The sequence below is a fragment of the Hippoglossus stenolepis genome, chromosome 10 (assembly GCF_022539355.2).
Source record: "Hippoglossus stenolepis isolate QCI-W04-F060 chromosome 10, HSTE1.2, whole genome shotgun sequence".
Taxonomy (NCBI): Eukaryota; Metazoa; Chordata; class Actinopteri; order Pleuronectiformes; family Pleuronectidae; genus Hippoglossus; species Hippoglossus stenolepis.
In genome coordinates this window covers 26,431,571-26,446,092 of record NC_061492.1, presented here as the reverse complement: position 1 = coordinate 26,446,092, position 14,522 = coordinate 26,431,571, and the positions used below count along the sequence as shown (strand labels likewise).

At 46.6% G+C, this 14,522-nt stretch overlaps 30 non-coding genes across 30 annotated transcripts; all 30 read left to right on the top strand.

Annotated features, from left to right (window-relative positions):
* LOC124854223 lies at nt 1-186 on the top strand. Its single transcript, XR_007034468.1, has one exon. It is a non-coding gene; the product is annotated as a U2 spliceosomal RNA (small nuclear RNA).
* Nucleotides 187-687: 501 nt separating this feature from the next.
* LOC124853175 lies at nt 688-800 on the top strand. Its single transcript, XR_007033518.1, has one exon. It is a non-coding gene; the product is annotated as a U5 spliceosomal RNA (small nuclear RNA).
* Nucleotides 801-975: 175 nt separating this feature from the next.
* On the top strand, nt 976-1,162 carry LOC124852719. The gene has a single exon (XR_007033142.1). It is a non-coding gene; the product is annotated as a U2 spliceosomal RNA (small nuclear RNA).
* A 502-nt stretch (nt 1,163-1,664) lies between these two features.
* On the top strand, nt 1,665-1,775 carry LOC124853480. The gene has a single exon (XR_007033822.1). It is a non-coding gene; the product is annotated as a U5 spliceosomal RNA (small nuclear RNA).
* Nucleotides 1,776-1,951: 176 nt separating this feature from the next.
* Nucleotides 1,952-2,142, top strand: LOC124854413. Its single transcript, XR_007034657.1, has one exon. It is a non-coding gene; the product is annotated as a U2 spliceosomal RNA (small nuclear RNA).
* Nucleotides 2,143-2,633: 491 nt separating this feature from the next.
* On the top strand, nt 2,634-2,746 carry LOC124853577. The gene has a single exon (XR_007033918.1). It is a non-coding gene; the product is annotated as a U5 spliceosomal RNA (small nuclear RNA).
* Nucleotides 2,747-2,922: 176 nt separating this feature from the next.
* On the top strand, nt 2,923-3,113 carry LOC124854330. Its single transcript, XR_007034574.1, has one exon. It is a non-coding gene; the product is annotated as a U2 spliceosomal RNA (small nuclear RNA).
* Nucleotides 3,114-3,613: 500 nt separating this feature from the next.
* Nucleotides 3,614-3,725, top strand: LOC124853399. Its single transcript, XR_007033742.1, has one exon. It is a non-coding gene; the product is annotated as a U5 spliceosomal RNA (small nuclear RNA).
* A 174-nt stretch (nt 3,726-3,899) lies between these two features.
* On the top strand, nt 3,900-4,090 carry LOC124854312. Its single transcript, XR_007034556.1, has one exon. It is a non-coding gene; the product is annotated as a U2 spliceosomal RNA (small nuclear RNA).
* A 498-nt stretch (nt 4,091-4,588) lies between these two features.
* LOC124853805 lies at nt 4,589-4,697 on the top strand. The gene has a single exon (XR_007034144.1). It is a non-coding gene; the product is annotated as a U5 spliceosomal RNA (small nuclear RNA).
* Nucleotides 4,698-4,873: 176 nt separating this feature from the next.
* On the top strand, nt 4,874-5,063 carry LOC124854307. Its single transcript, XR_007034551.1, has one exon. It is a non-coding gene; the product is annotated as a U2 spliceosomal RNA (small nuclear RNA).
* A 500-nt stretch (nt 5,064-5,563) lies between these two features.
* On the top strand, nt 5,564-5,675 carry LOC124853565. The gene has a single exon (XR_007033906.1). It is a non-coding gene; the product is annotated as a U5 spliceosomal RNA (small nuclear RNA).
* A 179-nt stretch (nt 5,676-5,854) lies between these two features.
* LOC124852835 lies at nt 5,855-6,046 on the top strand. The gene has a single exon (XR_007033256.1). It is a non-coding gene; the product is annotated as a U2 spliceosomal RNA (small nuclear RNA).
* Nucleotides 6,047-6,544: 498 nt separating this feature from the next.
* Nucleotides 6,545-6,655, top strand: LOC124853769. Its single transcript, XR_007034108.1, has one exon. It is a non-coding gene; the product is annotated as a U5 spliceosomal RNA (small nuclear RNA).
* Nucleotides 6,656-6,833: 178 nt separating this feature from the next.
* Nucleotides 6,834-7,025, top strand: LOC124853052. The gene has a single exon (XR_007033454.1). It is a non-coding gene; the product is annotated as a U2 spliceosomal RNA (small nuclear RNA).
* Nucleotides 7,026-7,524: 499 nt separating this feature from the next.
* On the top strand, nt 7,525-7,634 carry LOC124853969. The gene has a single exon (XR_007034274.1). It is a non-coding gene; the product is annotated as a U5 spliceosomal RNA (small nuclear RNA).
* Nucleotides 7,635-7,812: 178 nt separating this feature from the next.
* LOC124854242 lies at nt 7,813-8,003 on the top strand. Its single transcript, XR_007034487.1, has one exon. It is a non-coding gene; the product is annotated as a U2 spliceosomal RNA (small nuclear RNA).
* A 495-nt stretch (nt 8,004-8,498) lies between these two features.
* LOC124853718 lies at nt 8,499-8,608 on the top strand. Its single transcript, XR_007034057.1, has one exon. It is a non-coding gene; the product is annotated as a U5 spliceosomal RNA (small nuclear RNA).
* Nucleotides 8,609-8,784: 176 nt separating this feature from the next.
* Nucleotides 8,785-8,976, top strand: LOC124852660. Its single transcript, XR_007033083.1, has one exon. It is a non-coding gene; the product is annotated as a U2 spliceosomal RNA (small nuclear RNA).
* Nucleotides 8,977-9,476: 500 nt separating this feature from the next.
* On the top strand, nt 9,477-9,586 carry LOC124853872. The gene has a single exon (XR_007034203.1). It is a non-coding gene; the product is annotated as a U5 spliceosomal RNA (small nuclear RNA).
* A 178-nt stretch (nt 9,587-9,764) lies between these two features.
* Nucleotides 9,765-9,953, top strand: LOC124852666. Its single transcript, XR_007033088.1, has one exon. It is a non-coding gene; the product is annotated as a U2 spliceosomal RNA (small nuclear RNA).
* A 500-nt stretch (nt 9,954-10,453) lies between these two features.
* LOC124853813 lies at nt 10,454-10,566 on the top strand. Its single transcript, XR_007034151.1, has one exon. It is a non-coding gene; the product is annotated as a U5 spliceosomal RNA (small nuclear RNA).
* A 176-nt stretch (nt 10,567-10,742) lies between these two features.
* On the top strand, nt 10,743-10,934 carry LOC124853041. The gene has a single exon (XR_007033445.1). It is a non-coding gene; the product is annotated as a U2 spliceosomal RNA (small nuclear RNA).
* A 502-nt stretch (nt 10,935-11,436) lies between these two features.
* On the top strand, nt 11,437-11,549 carry LOC124853174. The gene has a single exon (XR_007033517.1). It is a non-coding gene; the product is annotated as a U5 spliceosomal RNA (small nuclear RNA).
* Nucleotides 11,550-11,728: 179 nt separating this feature from the next.
* LOC124854110 lies at nt 11,729-11,921 on the top strand. Its single transcript, XR_007034359.1, has one exon. It is a non-coding gene; the product is annotated as a U2 spliceosomal RNA (small nuclear RNA).
* Nucleotides 11,922-12,422: 501 nt separating this feature from the next.
* LOC124853819 lies at nt 12,423-12,532 on the top strand. Its single transcript, XR_007034157.1, has one exon. It is a non-coding gene; the product is annotated as a U5 spliceosomal RNA (small nuclear RNA).
* A 179-nt stretch (nt 12,533-12,711) lies between these two features.
* Nucleotides 12,712-12,903, top strand: LOC124853209. The gene has a single exon (XR_007033552.1). It is a non-coding gene; the product is annotated as a U2 spliceosomal RNA (small nuclear RNA).
* Nucleotides 12,904-13,397: 494 nt separating this feature from the next.
* Nucleotides 13,398-13,510, top strand: LOC124853173. Its single transcript, XR_007033516.1, has one exon. It is a non-coding gene; the product is annotated as a U5 spliceosomal RNA (small nuclear RNA).
* A 179-nt stretch (nt 13,511-13,689) lies between these two features.
* On the top strand, nt 13,690-13,881 carry LOC124852824. The gene has a single exon (XR_007033246.1). It is a non-coding gene; the product is annotated as a U2 spliceosomal RNA (small nuclear RNA).
* A 500-nt stretch (nt 13,882-14,381) lies between these two features.
* On the top strand, nt 14,382-14,491 carry LOC124853816. Its single transcript, XR_007034154.1, has one exon. It is a non-coding gene; the product is annotated as a U5 spliceosomal RNA (small nuclear RNA).
* The last annotated feature ends 31 nt before the right edge of the window (nt 14,492-14,522 follow it).

Here is a 14,522-nt window from a genome sequence, read left to right as displayed (position 1 = left end):
CTTCTCGGCCTTTGGCTAAGATCAAGTGTAGTATCTGTTCTTATCAGTTTAATATCTGATATGTCCTCTATATGAGGACTACATATTAAGCAGATTTTTGGCATGAGGGGCAGAAATTTGGAGCTTGCTCTTTCTCTCCACGCATCGACCTAGCATTGCAGTGCCGCTGGGAACGGTGCACTCTGTTCTTACCTTGTAGAAAACCAAACACTCAAACAATTGTCGCGTATCAAAAGTGAATTCTACACTGGCTCAATGAAACTGAGGTAACGGCCTGGCACACACAAGTGTGTGAAACCGCTCTGATGGCTCACTGCTTAGTGACGTGACCATGCACGGGGTCACAATGAGCTTGAACTGGATTCCAAATTGAGTTAGAAGCGTTTGTCAAGAATGGAAACTTGCTTTCACTCAAGACCTTCTGGGAGACTTGGTGAGAAACCAGAGTCAGCATTTTGGAGCGAATGTAAGTGGTTCAGGATGTATTGCTTAGGCAGGCTTAAAAGCCAATCACAGTAGTCAGGGCAGGAGGTAATAAAGACGTGTATAATTTTGGTTGGCAGATGGGGGCGGGTTGGGAATGTTGCATACTGGGATCTGACATGCGGAAAGCAAAGAGAGGCCTACCGTGAAGGTGGTGACTGTGACCGAGAGGCTCCTCTGCTGCTCTCCAACAGAGGGCCATGCTGACTCTGGTTTCTCTTCATAACGCACAAGTCTTTCGCCTTTTACTAAAGACTTCCGTGGAGAGGAACAAACATGAGTTGAATATATTTTTGGCAGGCTTTGCTGTATGGCTGAGCCTTATGAAATTGGGAAAAGTCAAAGAGCTGTCTAGGTCAGAAATCAAGCGCCACAAAGGAGAGCTTGGCGGAGGTGATAAGCAGCAGCCATTGTTATGCACACCTACGAACGGGATACAACAAGTGAGATTTGTGCCAAGAGCTTGGCGTGGACATCCAACACTTGGGGCTTATCGCTTCTCGCCTTTGGCTAAGATCAAGTGTAGTATCTGTTCTTATCAGTTTATCTGATATGTCCTCTATATGAGGACTACATATTAAGCAGATTTTTGGCATGAGGGGCAGTAATTTGGAGCTTGCTCCTTTCTCTCCACGCATCGACCTAGCATTGCAGTGCCGCTGGGAACGGTGCACTCTGTTCTTACCTTGTAGAAAACCAAACACTCAAACAATTGTCGCGTATCAAAAGTGAATTCTACACTGGCTCAATGAAACTGAGGTAACGGCCTGGCACACACAAGTGTGTGAAACCGCTCTGATGGCTCACTGCTTAGTGACGTGACCATGCACGGGGTCACAATGAGCTTGAACTGGATTCCAAATTGAGTTAGAAGCGTTTGTCAAGAATGGAAACTTGCTTTCACTCAAGACCTTCTGGGAGACTTGGTGAGAAACCAGAGTCAGCATTTTGGAGCGAATGTAAGTGGTTCAGGGATGTATTGCTTAGGCAGGCTTAAAAGCCAATCACAGTAGTCAGGGCAGGAGGTAATAAAGACGTGTATAATTTTGGTTGGCAGATGGGGGCGGGTTGGGAATGTTGCATACTGGGATCTGACATGCGGAAAGCAAAGAGAGGCCTACCGTGAAGGTGGTGACTGTGACCGAGAGGCTCCTCTGCTGCTCTCCAACAGAGGGCCATGCTGACTCTGGTTTCTTCATAACGCACAAGTCTTTCGCCTTTTACTAAAGACTTCCGTGGAGAGGAACAAACATGAGTTGAATATATTTTTGGCAGGCTTTGCTGTATGGCTGAGCCTTATGAAATTGTGAAAAGTCAAAGAGCTGTCTAGGTCAGAAATCAAGCGCCACAAAGGAGAGCTTGGGCGGAGGTGATAAGCAGCAGCCATTGTTATGCACACCTACGAACGGGGTACCACAACAAGTGAGATTTGTGCCAAGAGCTTGGCGTGACATCCAACACTTGGGGCTTATCGCTCTCGGCCTTTGGCTAAGATCAGTGTAGTATCTGTTCTTATCAGTTTAATATCTGATATGTCCTCTATATGAGGACTACATATTAAGCAGATTTTTGGCATGAGGGGCAGAAATTTGGAGCTTGCTCCTTTCTCTCCACGCATCGACTTAGCATTGCAGTGCCGCTGGGAACGGTGCACTCTGTTCTTACCTTGTAGAAAACCAAACACTCAAACAATTGTATCAAAAGTGAATTCTACACTGGCTCAATGAAAGTGAGGTAATGCCTGGCACACACAAGTGTGTGAAACCGCTCTGATGGCTCACTGCTTAGTGACGTGACCATGCACGGGTCACAATGAGCTTGAACTGGATTCCAAATTGAGTTAGAAGCGTTTGTCAAGAATGGAAACTTGCTTTCACTCAAGACCTTCTGGGAGACTTGGTGAGAAACCAGAGTCAGCATTTTGGAGCGAATGTAAGTGGTTCAGGGATGTATTGCTTAGGCAGGCTTAAAAGCCAATCACAGTAGTCAGGCAGGAGGTAATAAAGACGTGTATAATTTTGGTTGGCAGATGGGGGCGGGTTGGGAATGTTGCATACTGGGATCTGACATGAAAGCAAAGAGAGGCCTACCGTGAAGGTGGTGACTGTGACCGAGAGGCTCCTCTGCTGCTCTCCAACAGAGGGCCATGCTGACTCTGGTTTCTTCTTCATAACGCACAAGTCTTTCGCCTTTACTAAAGACTTCCGTGGAGAGGAACAAACATGAGTTGAATATATTTTTGGCAGGCTTTGCTGTATGGCTGAGCCTTATGAAATTGTGAAAAGTCAAAGAGCTGTCTAGGTCAGAAATCAAGCGCCACAAAGGAGAGCTTGGGCGGAGGTGATAAGCAGCAGCCATTGTTATGCACACCTACGAACGGGTACCACAACAAGTGAGATTTGTGCCAAGAGCTTGGCGTGGACATCCAACACTTGGGGCTTATCGCCTCTGCCTTTGGCTAAGATCAAGTGTAGTATCTGTTCTTATCAGTTTAATATCTGATATGTCCTCTATATGAGGACTACATATTAAGCAGATTTTTGGCATGAGGGGCAGAAATTTGGAGCTTGCTCCTTTCTTTCCACGCATCGACCTAGCATTGCAGTGTCGCTGGGAACGGTGCACTCTGTTCTTACCTTGTAGAAAACCAAACACTCAAACAATTGTCACAGATCAAAAGTGAATTCTACACTGGCTCAATGAAAGTGAGGTAACGGCCTGGCACACACAAGTGTGTGAAACCGCTCTGATGGCTCACTGCTTAGTGACGTGACCATGCACGGGTCACAATGAGCTTGAACTGGATTCCAAATTGAGTTAGAAGCGTTTGTCAAGAATGGAAACTTGCTTTCACTCAAGACCTTCTGGGAGACTTGGTGAGAAACCAGAGTCAGCATTTTGGAGCGAATGTAAGTGGTTCAGGGATGTATTGCTTAGGCAGGCTTAAAAGCCAATCACAGTAGTCAGGGCAGGAGGTAATAAAGACGTGTATAATTTTGGTTGGCAGATGGGGCGGGTTGGGAATGTTGCATACTGGGATCTGACATGTGGAAAGCAAAGAGAGGCCTACCGTGAAGGTGGTGACTCTGACCGAGAGGCTCCTCTGCTGCTCTCCAACAGAGGGCCATGCTGACTCTGGTTTCTCTTCATAACGCACAAGTCTTTCGCCTTTACTAAAGACTTCCGTGGAGAGGAACAAACATGAGTTGAATATATTTTTGGCAGGCTTTGCTGTATGGCTGAGCCTTATGAAATTGTGAAAAGTCAAAGAGCTGTCTAGGTCAGAAATCAAGCGCCACAAAGGAGAGCTTGGTAGGAGGTGATAAGCCAGCCATTGTAATGCACACCTACGAACGGGTACCACAACAAGTGAGATTTGTGCCAAGAGCTTGGCGTGGACATCCAACACTTGGGGCTTATCGCCTCTGCCTTTGGCTAAGATCAAGTGTAGTATCTGTTCTTATCAGTTTAATATCTGATATGTCCTCTATATGAGGACTACATATTAAGCAGATTTTTGGCATGAGGGGCAGAAATTTGGAGCTTGCTCCTTTCTCTCCACGCATCGACCTAGCATTGCAGTGCCGCTGGGAACGGTGCACTCTGTTTTACCTTGTAGAAAACCAAACACTCAAACAATTGTCGCGTATCAAAAGTGAATTCTACACTGGCTCAATGAAAGTGAGGTAACGGCCTGGCACACACAAGTGTGTGAAACCGCTCTGATGGCTCACTGCTTAGTGACGTGACCATGCAGGGGTCACAATGAGCTTGAACTGGATTCCAAATTGAGTTAGAAGCCTTTGTCAAGAATGGAAACTTGCTTTCACTCAAGACCTTCTGGGAGACTTGGTGAGAAACCAGAGTCAGCATTTTGGAGCGAATGTAAGTGGTTCAGGGATGTATTGCTTAGGCAGGCTTAAAAGCCAATCACAGTAGTCAGGGCAGGAGGTAATAAAGACGTGTATAATTTTGGTTGGCAGATGGGGGGGGTTGGGAATGTTGCATACTGGGATCTGACATGCGGAAAGCAAAGAGAGGCCTACCGTGAAGGTGGTGATGTGACCGAGAGGCTCCTCTGCTGCTCTCCAACAGAGGGCCATGCTGACTCTGGTTTCTTCATAACGCACAAGTCTTTCGCCTTTACTAAAGACTTCCGTGGAGAGGAACAAACATGAGTTGAATATATTTTGGCAGGCTTTGCTGTATGGCTGAGCCTTATGAAATTGTGAAAAGTCAAAGAGCTGTCTAGGTCAGAAATCAAGCGCCACAAAGGAGAGCTTGGGCGGAGGTGATAAGCAGCAGCCATTGTTATGCACACCCACGAACGGGTACCACAACAAGTGAGATTTGTGCCAAGAGCTTGGCGTGGACATCCAACACTTGGGGCTTATCGCTCTCGGCCTTTGGCTAAGATCAAGTGTAGTATCTGTTCTTATCAGTTTAATATCTGATATGTCCTCTATATGAGGACTACATATTAAGCAGATTTTGGCATGAGGGGCGAAATTTGGAGCTTGCTCCTTTCTCTCCACGCATCGACCTAGCATTGCAGTGCCGCTGGGAACGGTGCACTCTGTTCTTACTTTGTAGAAAACCAAACACTCAAACAATTGTCGCGTATCAAAAGTGAATTCTACACTGGCTCAATGAAACTGAGGTAACGGCCTGGCACACACAAGTGTGTGAAACCGCTCTGATGGCTCACTGCTTAGTGACGTGACCATGCACGGGTCACAATGAGCTTGAACTGGATTCCAAATTGAGTTAGAAGCGTTTGTCAAGAATGGAAACTTGCTTTCACTCAAGACCTTCTGGGAGACTTGGTGAGAAACCAGAGTCAGCATTTTGGAGCGAATGTAAGTGGTTCAGGGATGTATTGCTTAGGCAGGCTTAAAAGCCAATCACAGTAGTCAGGGCAGGAGGTAATAAAGACGTGTATAATTTTGGTTGGCAGATGGGGGCGGGTTGGGAATGTTGCATACTGGGATCTGACATGCGGAAAGCAAAGAGAGGCTCACCGTGAAGGTGGGATCACGACCGAGAGGCTCCTCTGCTGCTCTCCAACAGAGGGCCATGCTGACTCTGGTTTCTCTTCATAACGCACAAGTCTTTCGGCTTTTACTAAAGACTTCTGTGGAGAGGAACAAACATGAGTTGAATATATTTTGGCAGGCTTTGCTGTATGGCTGAGCCTTATGAAATTGTGAAAAGTCAAAGAGCTGTCTAGGTCAGAAATCAAGCGCCACAAAGGAGAGCTTGGGCGGAGGTGATAAGCAGCAGCCATTGTTATGCACACCTACGAACGGGGTACCACAACAAGTGAGATTTGTGCCAAGAGCTTGGCGTGGACATCCAATACTTGGGGCTTATCGCTTCTCGGCCTTTTGGCTAAGATCAAGTGTAGTATCTGTTCTTATCAGTTTAATATCTGATATGTCCTCTATATGAGGACTACATATTAAGCAGATTTTTGGCATGAGGGGCAGAAATTTGGAGCTTGCTCCTTTCTCTCCACGCATCGACCTAGCATTGCAGTGCCGCTGGGAACGGTGCACTCTGTTCTTACCTTGTAGAAAACCAAACACTCAAACAATTGTCGCGTATCAAAAGTGAATTCTACACTGGCTCAATGAAAGTGAGGTAACGGCCTGGCACACACAAGTGTGTGAAACCGCTCTGATGGCTCACTGCTTTGTGACGTGACCATGCACGGGGTCACAATGAGCTTGAACTGGATTCCAAATTGAGTTAGAAGCGTTTGTCAAGAATGGAAACTTGCTTTCACTCAAGACCTTCTGGGAGACTTGGTGAGAAACCAGAGTCAGCATTTTGGAGCGAATGTAAGTGGTTCAGGGATGTATTGCTTAGGCAGGCTTAAAAGCCAATCACAGTAGTCAGGGCAGGAGGTAATAAAGACGTGTATAATTTTGGTTGGCAGAGGGGCGGGTTGGGAATGTTGCATACTGGGATCTGACATGGAAAGCAAAGAGAGGCCTACCGTGAAGGTGGTGACAGTGACCGAGAGGCTCCTCTGCTGCTCTCCAACAGAGGGCCATGCTGACTCTGGTTTCTCTTCATAACGCCATGTCTTTCGCCTTTACTAAAGACTTCCGTGGAGAGGAACAAACATGAGTTGAATATATTTTTGGCAGGCTTTGCTGTATGGCTGAGCCTTATGAAATTGTGAAAAGTCAAAGAGCTGTCTAGGTCAGAAATCAAGCGCCACAAAGGAGAGCTTGGGCGGAGGTGAGTAAGCAGCAGCCATTGTTATGCACACCTACGAACGGGTACCACAACAAGTGAGATTTGTGCCAAGAGCTTGGCGGGACATCCAACACTTGGGGCTTATCGCTTCTCGGCCTTTTGGCTAAGATCAAGTGTAGTATCTGTTCTTATCAGTTTAATATCTGATATGTCCTCTATATGAGGACTACATATTAAGCAGATTTTTGGCATGAGGGGCAGAAATTTGGAGCTTGCTCCTTTCTCTCCACGCATCGACCTAGCATTGCAGTGCTGCTGGGAACGGTGCACTCTGTTCTTACCTTGTAGAAAACCAAACACTCAAACAATTGTCGCGTATCAAAAGTGAATTCTACACTGGCTCAATGAAAGTGAGGTAACGGCCTGGCACACACAAGTGTGTGAAACCGCTCTGATGGCTCACTGCTTAGTGACGTGACCATGCACGGGGTCACAATGAGCTTGAACTGGATTCCAAATTGAGTTAGAAGCGTTTGTCAAGAATGGAAACTTGCTTTCACTCAAGACCTTCTGGGAGACTTGGTGAGAAACCAGAGTCAGCATTTTGGAGCGAATGTAAGTGGTTCAGGGATGTATTGCTTAGGCAGGCTTAAAAGCCAATCACAGTAGTCAGGCAGGAGGTACAAAGACGTGTATAATTTTGGTTGGCAGATGGGGGCGGGTTGGGAATGTTGCATACTGGGATCTGACATGCGGAAAGCAAAGAGAGGCCTACCGTGAAGGTGGTGATGTGACCGAGAGGCTCCTCTGCTGCTCTCCAACAGAGGGCCATGCTGACTCTGGTTTCTCTTCATAACGCACAAGTCTTTCAGCCTTACTAAAGACTTCGTGGAGAGGAACAAACATGAGTTGAATATATTTTGGCAGGCTTTGCTGTATGGCTGAGCCTTATGAAATTGTGAAAAGTCAAAGAGCTGTCTAGGTCAGGAAATCAAGCGCCACAAAGGAGAGTTTGGGCGGAGGTGATAAGCAGCAGCCATTGTTATGCACACCTACGAACGGGGTACCACAACAAGTGAGATTTGTGCCAAGAGCTTGCGTGTGACATCCAACACTTGGGGCTTATCGCCTCGGCCTTTGGGCTAAGATCAAGTGTAGTATCTGTTCTTATCAGTTTAATATCTGATATGTCCTCTATATGAGGACTACATATTAAGCAGATTTTTGGCATGAGGGCAGAAATTTGGAGCTTGCTCCTTTCTCTCCACGCATCGACCTAGCATTGCAGTGCCGCTGGGAACGGTGCACTCTGTTCTTACCTTGTAGAAAACCAAACACTAAAACAATTGTCGCGTATCAAAAGTGAATTCTACACTGGCTCAATGAAACTGAGGTATCGGCCTGGCACACACAAGTGTGTGAAACCGCTCTGATGGCTCACTGCTTAGTGACGTCACCATGCACGGGTCACAATGAGCTTGAACTGGATTCCAAATTGAGTTAGAAGCGTTTGTCAAGAATGGAAACTTGCTTTCACTCAAGACCTTCTGGGAGACTTGGTGAGAAACCAGAGTCAGCATTTTGGAGCGAATGTAAGTGGTTCAGGGATGTATTGTTAGGCAGGCTTAAAAGCCAATCACAGTAGTCAGGGCAGGAGGTAATAAAGACGTGTATAATTTTGGTTGGCAGATGGGGCGGGTTGGGAATGTTGCATACTGGGATCTGACATGCGGAAAGCAAAGAGAGGCCTACCGTGAAGGTGGTGTGTGAACGAGGCTCCTCTGCTGCTCTCCAACAGAGGGCCATGCTGACTCTGGTTTCTTCATAACGCACAAGTCTTTCGCCTTTTACTAAAGACTCCGTGGAGAGGAACAAACATGAGTTGAATATATTTTTGGCAGGCTTTGCTGTATGGCTGAGCCTTGTGAAATTGTGAAAAGTCAAAGAGCTGTCTAGGTCAGAAATCAAGCGCCACAAAGGAGAGCTTGGGCGGAGGTGATAAGCAGCAGCCATTGTTATGCAAACCTACGAACGGGGTACCACAACAAGTGAGATTTGTGCCAAGAGCTTGGCGTGACATCCAACACTTGGGGCTTATCGCCTCGGCCTTTTGGCTAAGATCAAGTGTAGTATCTGTTCTTATCAGTTTAATATCTGATATGTCCTCTATATGAGGACTACATATTAAGCAGATTTTGGCATGAGGGCAGTAATTTGGAGCTTGCTCCTTTCTCTCCACACGCATCGACCTAGCATTGCAGTGCCGCTGGGAACGGTGCACTCTGTTCTTACCTCAGAGAAACCAAACACTCAAACAATTGTCGCGTATCAAAAGTGAATTCTACACTGGCTCAATGAAACTGAGGTAACGGCCTGGCACACACAAGTGTGTGAAACCGCTCTGATGGCTCACTGCTTAGTGACGTGACCATGCACGGGGTCACAATGAGCTTGAACTGGATTCCAAATTGAGTTAGAAGCGTTTGTCAAGAATGGAAACTTGCTTTCACTCAAGACCTTCTGGGAGACTTGGTGAGAAACCAGAGTCAGCATTTTGGAGCGAATGTAAGTGGTTCAGGGATGTATTGCTTAGGCAGGCTTAAAAGCCAATCACAGTAGTCAGGCAGGAGGTAATAAAGACGTGTATAATTTTGGTTGGCAGATGGGGCGGGTTGGGAATGTTGCATACTGGGATCTGACATCACGGAAAGCAAAGAGAGGCCTACCGTGAAGGTGGTGACTGTGACCGAGAGGCTCCTCTGCTGCTCTCCAACAGAGGGCCATGCTGACTCTGGTTTCTCTTCATAACGCCAAGTCTTCCCTTTTACTAAAGACTTCCGTGGAGAGGAACAAACATGAGTTGAATATATTTTTGGCAGGCTTTGCTGTATGGCTGAGCCTTATGAAATTGTGAGAAGTCAAAGAGCTGTCTAGGTCAGAAATCAAGCGCCACAAAGGAGAGCTTGGGCGGAGGTGATAAGCAGCAGCCATTGTTATGCACACCTACTAACGGGTACCACAACAAGTGAGATTTGTGCCAAGAGCTTGGCGTGGACATCCAACACTTGGGGCTTATCGCTCGGCCTTTTGGCTAAGATCAAGTGTAGTATCTGTTCTTATCAGTTTAATATCTGATATGTCCTCTATATGAGGACTACATATTAAGCAGATTTTGGCATGAGGGCAGTAATTTTTGGAGCTTGCTCCTTTCTCTCCACGCATCGACCTAGCATTGCAGTGCCGCTGGGAACGGTGCACTCTGTTCTTACCTTGTAGAAAACCAAACACTCAAACAATTGTCGCGTATCAAAAGTGAATTCTACACTGGCTCAATGAAACTGAGGTAACGGCCTGGCACACACAAGTGTGTAAAACCCTCGATGGCTCACTGCTTAGTGACGTGACCATGCACGGGGTCACAATGAGCTTGAACTGCATTCCAAATTGAGTTAGAAGCATTTGTCAAGAATGGAAACTTGCTTTCACTCAAGACCTTCTGGGAGACTTGGTGAGAAACCAGAGTCAGCATTTTGGAGCGAATGTAAGTGGTTCAGGGATGTATTGCTTAGGCAGGCTTAAAAGCCAATCACAGTAGTCAGGGCAGGAGGTAATAAAGACGTGTATAATTTTGGTTGGCAGATGGGGGCGGGTTGGGAATGTTGCATACTGGGATCTGACATGCGGAAAGCAAAGAGAGGCCTACCGTGAAGGTGGTGACTGTGACCGAGAGGCTCCTCTGCTGCTCTCCAACAGAGGGCCATGCTGACTCTGGTTTCTTTCATAACGCACAAGTCTTTCGCCTTTACTAAAGACTTCCGTGGAGAGGAACAAACATGAGTTGAATATATTTTGGCAGGCTTTGCTGTCTGGCTGAGCCTTATGAAATTGTGAAAAGTCAAAGAGCTGTCTAGGTCAGAAATCAAGCGCCACAAAGGAGAGCTTGGGCGGAGGTGATAAGCAGCAGCCATTGTTATGCACACCTACGAACGGGGTACCACAACAAGTGAGATTTGTGCCAAGAGCTTGGCGTGGACATCCAACACTTGGGGCTTATCGCTTCTCGGCCTTTTGGCTAAGATCAAGTGTAGTATCTGTTCTTATCAGTTTAATATCTGATATGTCCTCTATATGAGGACTACATATTAAGCAGATTTTTGGCATGAGGGGCAGAAATTTGGAGCTTGCTCCTTTCTCTCCACGCATCGACCTAGCATTGCAGTGCTGCTGGGAACGGTGCACTCTGTTCTTACCTTGTAGAAAACCAAACACTCAAACAATTGTCGCGTATCAAAAGTGAATTCTACACTGGCTCAATGAAAGTGAGGTAACGGCCTGGCACACACAAGTGTGTGAAACCGCTCTGATGGCTCACTGCTTTGTGACGTGACCATGCACGGGGTCACAATGAGCTTGAACTGGATTCCAAATTGAGTTAGAAGCGTTTGTCAAGAATGGAAACTTGCTTTCACTCAAGACCTTCTGGGAGACTTGGTGAGAAACCAGAGTCAGCATTTTGGAGTGAATGTAAGTGGTTCAGGGATGTATTGCTTAGGCAGGCTTAAAAGCCAATCACAGTAGTCAGGGCAGGAGGTAATAAAGACGTGTATAATTTTGGTTGGCAGATGGGGGCGGGTTGGGAATGTTGCATACTGGGATCTGACATGCGGAAAGCAAAGAGAGGCCTACCGTGAAGGTGGTGACTGTGACCGAGAGGCTCCTCTGCTGCTCTCCAACAGAGGGCCATGCTGACTCTGGTTTCTCTTCATAACGCACAAGTCTTTCGCCTTTTACTAAAGACTTCCGTGGAGAGGAACAAACATGAGTTGAATATATTTTTGGCAGGCTTTGCTGTATGGCTGAGCCTTATGAAATTGTGAAAAGTCAAAGAGCTGTCTAGGTCAGAAATCAAGCGCCACAAAGGAGAGCTTGGGCGGAGGTGATAAGCAGCAGCCATTGTTATGCACACCTACGAACGGGGTACCACAACAAGTGAGATTTGTGCCAAGAGCTTGGCGTGGACATCCAACACTTGGGGCTTATCGCTCCTCGGCCTTTTGGCTAAGATCAAGTGTAGTATCTGTTCTTATCAGTTTAATATCTGATATGTCCTCTATATGAGGACTACATATTAAGCAGATTTTTGGCATGAGGGGCAGAAATTTGGAGCTTGCTCTGTTTCTCTCCACGCATCGACCTAGCATTGCAGTGCCGCTGGGAACGGTGCACTCTGTTCTTACCTTGTAGAAAACCAAACACTAAAACAATTGTCGCATATCAAAAGTGAATTCTACACTGGCTCAATGAAACTGAGGTAACGGCCTGGCACACACAAGTGTGTGAAACCGCTCTGATGGCTCACTGCTTAGTGACGTGACCATGCACGGGGTCACAATGAGCTTGAACTGGATTCCAAATTGAGTTAGAAGCGTTTGTCAAGAATGGAAACTTGCTTTCACTCAAGACCTTCTGGGAGACTTGGTGAGAAACCAGAGTCAGCATTTTGGAGCGAATGTAAGTGGTTCAGGGATGTATTGCTTAGGCAGGCTTAAAAGCCAATCACAGTAGTCAGGGCAGGAGGTAATAAAGACGTGTATAATTTTGGTTGGCAGATGGGGGCGGGTTGGGAATGTTGCATACTGGGATCTGACATGCGGAAAGCAAAGAGAGGCCTACCGTGAAGGTGGTGACTCTGACCGAGAGGCTCCTCTGCTGCTCTCCAACAGAGGCCATGCTGACTCTGGTTTATTCATAACGCACAAGTCTTTCGACTTTTACTAAAGACTTCCGTGGAGAGGAACAAACATGAGTTGAATATATTTTGGCAGGCTTTGCTGTATGGCTGAGCCTTATGAAATTGTGAAAAGTCAAAGAGCTGTCTAGGTCAGAAATCAAGCGCCACAAAGGAGAGCTTGGGCGGAGGTGATAAGCAGCAGCCATTGTTATGCACACCTACGAACGGGGTACCACAACAAGTGAGATTTGTGCCAAGAGCTTGGCGTGGACATCCAACACTTGGGGCTTATCGCTTCTCGGCCTTTTGGCTAAGATCAAGTGTAGTATCTGTTCTTATCAGTTTAATATCTGATATGTCCTCTATATGAGGACTACATATTAAGCAGATTTTTGGCATGAGGGGCAGTAATTTGGAGCTTGCTCCTTTCTCTCCACGCATCGACCTAGCATTGCAGTGCCGCTGGGAACGGTGCACTCTGTTCTTACCTTTGTAGAAAACCAAACACTCAAACAATTGTCGCGTATCAAAAGTGAATTCTACACTGGCTCAATGAAACTGAGGTAACGGCCTAGCACACAAAAGTGTGTGAAACCGCTCTGATGGCTCACTGCTTAGTGACGTGACCATGCACGGGTCACAATGAGCTTGAACTGGATTCCAAATTGAGTTAGAAGCGTTTGTCAAGAATGGAAACTTGCTTTCACCAAGACCTTCTGGGAGACTTGGTGAGAAACCAGAGTCAGCATTTTGGAGCGAATGTAAGTGGTTCAGGATGTATTGCTTAGGCAGGCTTAAAAGCCAATCACAGTAGTCAGGGCAGGAGGTAATAAAGACGTGTATAATTTTGGTTGGCAGATGGGGGAAGAATGTTGCATACTGGGATCTGACATGCGGAAAGCAAAGAGAGGCCTACCGTGAAGGTGGTGACTCAGACCGAGAGGCTCCTCTGCTGCTCTCCAACAGAGGGCCATGCTGACTCTGGTTTCTCTTCATAACGCACAAGTCTTTCGCCTTTTACTAAAGACTTCCGTGGAGAGGAACAAACATGAGTTGAATATATTTTTGGCAGGCTTTGCTGTATGGCTGAGCCTTATGAAATTGTGAAAAGTCAAAGAGCTGTCTAGGTCAGAAATCAAGCGCCACAAAGGAGAGCTTGGGCGGAGGTGATAAGCAGCAGCCATTGTTATGCACACCTACGAACGGGGTACCACAACAAGTGAGATTTGTGCCAAGAGCTTGGCGTGGACATCCAACACTTGGGGCTTATCGCTTCTCGGCCTTTTGGCTAAGATCAAGTGTAGTATCTGTTCTTATCAGTTTAATATCTGATATGTCCTCTATATGAGGACTACATATTAAGCAGATTTTTGGCATGAGGGGCAGAAATTTGGAGCTTGCTCCTTTCTCTCCACGCATCGACCTAGCATTGCAGTGCCGCTGGGAACGGTGCACTCTGTTCTTACCTTGTAGAAAACCAAACACTCAAACAATTGTCGCGTATCAAAAGTGAATTCTACACTGGCTCAATGAAACTGAGGTAATGGCCTGGCACACACAAGTGTGTGAAACCGCTGATGGCTCACTGCTTAGTGACGTGACCATGCACGGGGTCACAATGAGCTTGAACTGGATTCCAAATTGAGTTAGAAGCGTTTGTCAAGAATGGAAACTTGCTTTCACTCAAGACCTTCTGGGAGACTTGGTGAGAAACCAGAGTCAGCATTTTGGAGCGAATGTAAGTGGTTCAGGGATGTATTGCTTAGGCAGGCTTAAAAGCCAATCACAGTAGTCAGGGCAGGAGGTAATAAAGACGTGTATAATTTTGGTTGGCAGATGGGGGCGGGTTGGGAATGTTGCATACTGGGATCTGACATGCGGAAAGCAAAGAGAGGCCTACCGTGAAGGTGGTGACTCAGACCGAGAGGCTCCTCTGCTGCTCTCCAACAGAGGGCCATGCTGACTTGGTTTCTCTTCATAACGCACAAGCTTTCGCCCTTTACTAAAGACTTCCGTGGAGAGGAACAAACATGAGTTGAATATATTTTGGCAGGCTTTGCTGTATGGCTGAGCCTTATGAAATTGTGAAAAGTCAAAGAGC